The sequence below is a fragment of the Agelaius phoeniceus genome, chromosome Z (assembly GCF_051311805.1).
Source record: "Agelaius phoeniceus isolate bAgePho1 chromosome Z, bAgePho1.hap1, whole genome shotgun sequence".
NCBI lineage: Eukaryota > Metazoa > Chordata > Aves > Passeriformes > Icteridae > Agelaius > Agelaius phoeniceus.
In genome coordinates, this window is record NC_135303.1 from 94,787,124 (window position 1) to 94,795,141 (window position 8,018).

Below are 8,018 nucleotides of genomic sequence, written 5' to 3' on the forward strand. Positions count from 1 at the left end.
GGGTTGTGACTGGGAGAGGGAGGGTGAGCAGGTGTCCAGTTAGGAGTTATTGGGGGGCAGAGGGGTTTGCAGGCAGCAGGGTGAGAAAGGGTGTTTATTTGAGGGCCCCCCCACACAGGGCTTTTCAGAAGCACAGCAGAGGCATTCCCATGTCTTCCTCACACAAGGTCCACTGCACTCACAGGAATGCCATTGAACTTTGCTTTTCTCTAACCCAGGTGTCACTCATAATAATGCCCACAGCCTTGGAATCAGGATGAAGGTGGAGCCTGAAGGAGCCAGGCACACTCAGGAGAGGGCAAGTAGCTGACTTGCTGGGATTTGGCCCACATAACTCTGAATTCATACTTTGGTTTTGGTTTTCTTTATTGTAGCTGACCGAGAGGCTAACAGGCGATCGCAGGGCCCTCCGAGGCAGACTCATTTCAGGTGCAATGTGGATTCACATCACTGATCATCCAAAAGATAAGTCTGGGTCACGGCCTGGAGAAGGGAGAGCAGCGGGTTGGGAGTTCCTGGGACAGATTGAAAAATTAGCAGAGGGAAAAGCAATCTTCTCCAAGGGGCCTCTTAGGACAGCTAAGGGGAGAGACTCCACATTTGATGGCAGCGTGCAGGCGGGCAGGGCAGAGCAGTTCCGGTCCACGTCGTGTTGTCGGGTGTACCGTGTTACCTACTGTGTCTTTGGGGTCCCTTTTGCCTTTTCCCCTCGAGGCCCTCACCACAAGCATAATGTGTTGTGTTTAACGTCCCCCCGTTTGTCACGTTCTGTGTCACGGGTGTCTGCACATATTTGTGCCGGAGCTGCTCTGCCCTGCCGCAGAGGCTGCTGCAACAGGACAAGGCTCAGGGACACGCAGTTTGTGGGGTGTGGCCAGACTCTAGATGATATTCCTAGATAGACAGAAGATGTTTGGAGCTGTGAAGATATCTTGCAGCCCTTTGACGTTTGTCCTCGCTTTCTTTCAGATGCAGAAGGATAAAATCCAGGGCAAAATCCATCCGCCCATCCCGAGTGAGGAGGTTCCCCTGAGCAGGTCAGTCACCGTTTGTCTCTGCAGGGGGAGTGTCAAGTGTGACTCTGTTACAGCTCTGTTCTTTTTCTTTTTAGGAAGCTGGACATCAGCAGGCAAGGTGAGATGGGCAAGGTGAGCATTGAGTAGCGTACAGAAGCAGTTAGTTGTTATTGCTCCGTCTCACTTTGTGGTGCAGCTCTAAGCATCCGTTCCTGTTTCTGCGCTTTAGGCAATCCACTCGGAGTAGGCCAAGCCCCAGTCACCAACCGGCCGACACGCCGGGTTTGCCGCTCTCCCGAGCCCTGGGGAAGAATCCCGGGACTCGGCGATGAAGCCTCTGCCTTTTCTGTTTAAAGGTGTCACCAGGGTAGCCTTCAGCAATGGCCGAGGAGTTGCGGTGAGTCAGGGAAGTAGGGAGGAGGAGCGAGGCTCCGCTCAGGTTTCAGCAGCGCCACATCACCTCGTCTCCTCTTAGCCCAGGCGTGCCCCACGACGATGGCGTCAGCCTCCGAGTGCGGCTGAAGCGTGCGGCCCCAGGAGCCGGGCATTCTTGGGAAAAGAGTGAGTGGCAGAATTGTTGGGTTTTGGCCAATGTGCTGCTGAGGTTATGCATTGATATTTTGTTTACTTTATTGGAGCAGACGAAGAAACAACAGGAAGTTGTTGAACAAGAGTGCCAGCAGGACCTTCCCAGATGTCGAGGCAGCCTTCCTTTGCACCTGACACAGACCGGCATCCCCAGATGTCTGAGAGATAAGTAGAGGGCCACGACCCACAGAGGGGATGAAACCAGGGCGCAGGGCAGGGACCCACCGGGAGGGGTTTTTGAGTCCACTTTGGAGACGGGGGTGTGCACGAAGCGGCCCCTTAGGCCTGGGGGGGAAATAAAAGCAAAGTCTCACTTTTGATCACAGTGCTGAGGTGCGCAGGGCAGAGCAGTGCCGGTGTGTACTGTGTCATTTGTCTATTGTGTGTTCTGTGTGGTTGGATGTGTCATGTCCTTTGCCTTAGGCCTTTGAGGAGCCTAGCAGAAACCCTGGCATCATTGTTAGCATCTGTAATCTCTGCATTCCTTGGCCTGGTACCCAGGCCATTGACCTTTTGACTCGGGAGCTCAGACAGGCATCAGAATTGCATCTCTCTTTGGAAGCATCCAGTCAGGTGGCTTTTCAGGTCTTGTTCTGAGCTGCACGGACAGCCATGCTCCTCAGTGCTCCGTTATGACGGATTAGGCTTTGTAAGAATGCGAGGTTAGGGAGAGGATTCTGACCGTAGGATTCCTGGGTGTCCATCTTTGCAGTTCTTGGAATAAATCATTCAGCCAGCATCTTCCTCCAGGGTTCTCTGAGCCTCATCAGTTTGCCATCAGTCTCACCTCGGTCATCTCCTTTTGCATTCTCTGAGTCCTTGCAGCCACTTTCCTTGCCAGGAGCTTTCTGTTCCTGTTGTGTCCCCCCTGTCTGTCACGTCCTGTCCCGTGTCACGGGTGTCAGCACACACATTTGTGCCGGAGCTGCTCTGCCCTGCCACATAGCCTGGTGCAGTAGGAGAAGTCCCTGGGAGTTTGTAATGTGGGGTGTAGTGGGACTCTAGATGGGATTTGTAGATGGACACCAGACGTCTGGAGCTCCTAAGTTATCCTGCAACAGTTTGAGTTTTGTCCTAACTTTTTTTTCAGATTCAGATGGATTAAATGTGTGCCAGAGGGCCCCATCCCGAGTGAGGGGTTTCCCCCGTGCAGGTGAGGCACCGTTTGTCTCTGCAGCAGAAGTGTATATGGTGACTCTGTTACAGCACTGTTCTTTGTCTTTCTTTTTAGGAAGTAAATGTGGATACCAGCAGTCAAGGTGAGCAGTGGAGAGAAGTAGTTGTTATTGCTCAGGTCTCAATTTCTGGTGCAGCTCTAAGCTTCCGTTCTCGTTTGTGCACTTTAGGCAATCCACTCGGAGTATGCCAAGCCCCTGTCACCAGCCGGCCGATGCACCGGGTTTCCTGCAAATGTGAAGCCTGTGGATGTATTACAGGACTTGGTGATGAAACCCTGAACTTTTCTATTTAAAGGTGCCATCCAGGTGGCCTCCGGCAGCTGCCCAGGAGTTGTGGTGAGTCAGGGATGTAGGGGGGAGGAGCGAGGGTCCACTCAGGTTTCAGCCGTGCCAGATCACCTCATCTCCTCTTAACCCAGGCGTCCCCTGTGGCAACGGCCTCGGTCTCTGAGTGTGCCCGAAGCGTGCGGCCCAAGCAGCTGAGCGTTCTTAAGAGAAGGGTGAGGAGCAGACTTGTGGGGTTTTGGCCGATGTGGTGCCACGATCAGGCATTGATGTTTGGTTTTCTTTAATACAGCTGTCGAAGAGACACCAGCCCGGTGCCAGCAGGACCTTCCCAGCTGACGAGGTGGCCTTTCTTTGCACCTGAGACCGGCATCCCCAGATGTCTGAGAGAGAAGTAGAGGGCCACGACCCCCAGGGGGGATGAAAGCAGGGTGCTGGGTTGGGAATTACTGGGAGGGGGGGATTTGAGTCCGCTTTGGAGGTGAGTAGCTTTGGAGGTGGGGGGGTGTCCATGAAGTGGCCCCTTAGGCCCCATAAAAGCAAAATCTCACTTTTGATCCCAGTGCTGAGGTGAGCGGGGCAGAGCAGTCCCAGTGTGTATTGTGTCACTTGTCTTTTGTGTATTATGTGTTGTTGGATATCTCATGTCTTTTATCATAGCCCTTTGAGGGGCCTGTCAGAAACCTTGGCACCAGTCTTAGTATCTGTACTCTCAGCGTTCCTTGCCCTGGCACCGATGCCATGGAACTTTTAACTCGGCAGCTCAGACAGGTATCAGAATGGCAACTCTTTTTCAAAGCATCCGGTCAGATGTCTTTTCAGGTCTTGTTCTGAGCTGTATGGACAGCTGCACCCTGCAAGGTTCTGTTATGATGGATTAGGACTTGTAAGAATGTGGGGACAGGTAGAGGCTTCTGACCGTAGGATTCTCGGGCATCCATCTTTGCAGTTCTTGGAATAAATCATTCAGTTAGCATCTTGTTCCTCCAGGGTTCTCTGAACTTCATCAGCCTGCCATCAGTTTCACCTCGGTCCTCTAATTTTGCATCCTCTTGGTGCTCGCTGTCATTTTCCTTACCCAGAGATTTCTGTTCCTGTTGTGTCCCCGTTGTTTGTCCTGTCCTGTGTCACGGGTGTCTGCACACATTTGTGCTGGAGCTGCTCTGCCTTGCTGCATAGCCTGGTGCAATAGGAGAAGTCCCGGGGACTTGATGTTTGTAATGTGGGGTGTCGTTGGACTCTAGGTGGGATTTGCAGATGGGCACAAGATGTCTGGAGCTCTTAAGTTATCCTGCAGCTCTTTGATTTTTGTCCTTTCTTTCAGGTGCAGAAGGATGAAATCCAGGGCAGAGCCCCCCATCCCGGGTGAGGGGATTCCCCCGAGCAGGTCAGTCACTGTTTGTCTCTGTAGAGAGAGCATAAATGATGGCTCTCTTTTTAGGAAGTCAAGGCCGAGTGGGCGAGGTGAGCATTGAGTAGTGTACAGAAGCAGTTGTTTTTGCTGATGTCTCAGTTTCTGGTGCAGCTCTTAGCATCTCCACTTTTTATTTTAGGTGGTCCACTTGCCATCTATCCTGGCCGGGCATGCCCATTCCAGCTGTGTGCAGCTTAAGGTATCAGTGTGGCATCCTTGTCAGATTTGGGAGGTTGTGTTTTCACAGTGTCTCAGCATGCTTTTCTGCTTTGTTTCTTTGCAGGTGCTGTCGCTGCCCTAGGCATGCCAAGGAACAGAGGAGAGCAGGTGAGTCGGTGTTTAGGCAGGCTGACTCACAGGTGAGTGTTACACAGCAGCATGCTAAGTGTGTACCTATTCTTTTTGCAGGTATCTTCTGGGCACCCTCTGGAGTCAAATCAAGATTTGAGGTGGGCCGGGGCAGGGGTGCGGAGGAGCCCTGGGGATTACTGTTTTTGACGGCAATAGTCACCTTTTCTGTTTTGTCTTAGGTACCCTGAGGAGCCTCGTAGCCAAAGGTTGGAAACAACAGCACCGAGGCACACACGGAGCACATTTCACCATCCACGTCCGACCGAGGATGGATTTTGTCTGCTCCTTTTCCAAAAGCTAAGTGTCGGGGCCAGCAGTTGGGAGAAGGGGAAAAACCTTTACTATCACAGAGGGCAATTTGATGTCAGCTTAGCGGAGAGGTCTGTAGTGGGACCAGCTCTCTGGAAGAAAAGGGAGAGGGTTTCTCCTCAGCCTGACCAGAGCCTTTGCTGGGCAGGGCAGTTCCGACCCATCTCAGCATTCTCGTGAACTTTGCGTTGTCCGCCTTCCTCGGCCCGACGTCGTCACGGATCTTTCCCCCGAGGAGCTCGCCTTCACGTCCGGAGCTACAGCCACGGTCACCCGGCCGTCGGCTTCCTTCTCTAGGCTCGCTGAGCCTCTCGAGCATCCTCTTAACTGCTTTGGCACTAACTTCTTTTAACGAGTTGCATTTCATCATCACATGCTATCGTCATAGGGCTTCCTCTCCTTTGGCATCATCAGCCTCTGGCACATCTTGCGCTAGGCATCTCGGGTGCCTAAGGGGACAGTGCCAGGCAGTTGCCACTTGTCTCTGTGTCTATGTTGTCCGTGTCTGTGTCCGTTGTCTTCCACGTCATAGGCCTTTATTATGTCTCAATGCTTTATCGGCACTATTCTGTGCCATCTAGGCTGTGTTCTACTCACGTTCCTTTCTGGATATCCCTTATTCTGGCATCTTTACATTTTTACTCTTTGAGACAGGAATGTCTCAAACGGACAAGATGTTCTCATCCATCTTCCTTCTCACTACCAGCTTTGGTAGTGCCTTTTTTTCCATGCCATTTTCTTGGACTGCTAGAGGGAGTGTCTTGCACCCTCCTCATGTGACTGCAGTACTTCTATAGGTTCCATCTTCTCAAGGGTATAGGACTCAAGAATTCATCTTCCAGCGAGTCATCTCAAGTCCTGGCTTATATTGTGTGTACCTGTGCTGGCTTATACTGTATGTACCTACCCTCTATGTACACTTGCACTGTATGCATCGACTTAGATTGTTGTGTGTACTTATATTGTACCACTTATGGTTGGAGCTGCCCTGCCCGGGCACGTAGTCACAGTCAGGTAGAAGAGTTATAAAAACTTTACTGTTCATCTGTCTTTTATGGGATTTTGGGTAGAAAACTTATTGGTCCAGAGTGGAGACAAGTCCTAGCTGTCAGATAGCCACTCGTTGACCGCTTCCTGTCGTCTCACAGGTCCCCGAGGCTACCGATTTCCCCAGAACCTACCAACTGACGTCAAGGAGCGCAGCCAGAAGATGTGTGGCAGCACGTTCTTCAGCGTCTCGAGTAAGGGCCACAGCGAGTGTGTAAGTGGGAAGAGCGTGTGAGCATGTGTGAGAGCATGTGTCTGTCTGCGTCTGCTCGTCTCTGCGTGTGTCAGCGCATGCCGACTGGATTACTGGATTTAACCTTGTGTGTGTGACTTTTGCTTTTCAAGTTTTTCAACTCATTTTCAAATTTAGAATAAAAAATCCCCAGCTGGGTTTCCCCCCCCCCCCGGCTGTTTTTTTTTTCTCGGTCCCGGTCGGTCTGTGAGGTGACGTTCATCACCAGAGTTTGGGCGCGGACTGTCCAGGGACCGGGGTTTTTGTCAGGCAGGAAGATTTTTTTGAGGCTCCCGGGAACCACGTTCCCGAGGACCAATGATTGCTGGGGTGTAATTTAGCAGTTGTGATGAGAGGGATGGTGACTTCGTGTGTCATCTGAAGGGGGTGTTAATTGTAGATGAGTGTTGTTTTTTGCGTGCTTTTGTTGTTTTGGGTTTCCTGTAACAATAAATCCACATGTAAAGAAAATAGAAAAAGGTTATCATCTTGTGTTAATATGTGTGTTGTGTTGTATTGCTCTGTATTGCAGGGTGAGCACAGGGTGAACTCTCTCCTCCTTGCTGTGACACCTGGGCTGGCAGGGATGACACAGTGACCTCGGCCGGCCGATGCTGCCTGTGCCATCACCTGGCACTGACGTGTTTGATGAAAATCCTTTTGCTGGGATTTTTCTCCTGAGAAGCCTCAGAACAGAAATGGAACCAATAACAATCTGCTGGCTGTGGAGTGTGGGCTGGAGATGGTTTAGCAACAGGGGCATCTTGGATTGGTCTCCTGTGCAGTGTCTACTTGATGACCAATCATGGTCCAGCTGCGTCGGGGCTGTGAGCAGTCCCAGGTTTTTATTATTCATTCCTTTCCAGCTTTCTGATGTCTCCTTGCTCTTTTAGTATAGTTCTACTATCTCATTTTCTTTTAATATAATAGAGATCATAAAATAATATTTCAGCCTTCTGAGAGGTGGAGTCAAGATTCTCGTCTCTTCCCTCGTCCTGGGGACCCTCAAACACCGCCACAATCAGCGGCCGAGCGGGTTTGTGCGAGCCTCCCAGTAACCCTCGGCCGATCCCGAGTCGGCAGACACCGGGGGGCAGCCCTGACACGGCCGAGAGCGGGGAGACACTGTCTGTGCCCCGAGGGTACTGCGGGCACCTGGGCTGGGGGGAGACACTGTCTGTGTGTGCCCCGAGGGAACTGAGGGCACCTGGGCTGGGGGGAGACAGTCTCTGTGTGTGCCCCGAGGGAACTGAGGGCACCTGGGCTGGGGGGAGACACTCTCTGTCTGTGCCCCGAGGGTGCTGAGGGCACCTGGGCTGGGCCCCTGTGCAGCACAAGAGACACCAGAGACAGCGGTAGATGATAAAGGGCCGACTCTTAGCAGGGGTTAATCCAAGGTTTTATTAGGAGTCCCAAAGGAGCTCCTGCACCTCAGGGGCCTCCTGCCAAGCCCCAGGGAGATGTGCCAAGGTTACATTTAAAGGGAGGTGGAAACCCAAAGTAGATAACATTTTACCAACCATTAAGTGACCCTAAGGGATGGATGCTGGGGCATAGACATACAGGACAGCGTATGGGGCAAGGCTCGGGGGGCTGAC

General features: G+C 52.1%; 1 long non-coding RNA gene across 1 annotated transcript; it reads left to right on the top strand.

The window, feature by feature from the left end:
- Nucleotides 1-6,000: 6,000 nt before the first annotated feature.
- Nucleotides 6,001-7,380, top strand: LOC129121680 (uncharacterized). The gene is made up of 2 exons (XR_008534455.2): nt 6,001-6,382; nt 6,953-7,380. It is a non-coding gene; the product is annotated as an uncharacterized LOC129121680 (long non-coding RNA).
- The last annotated feature ends 638 nt before the right edge of the window (nt 7,381-8,018 follow it).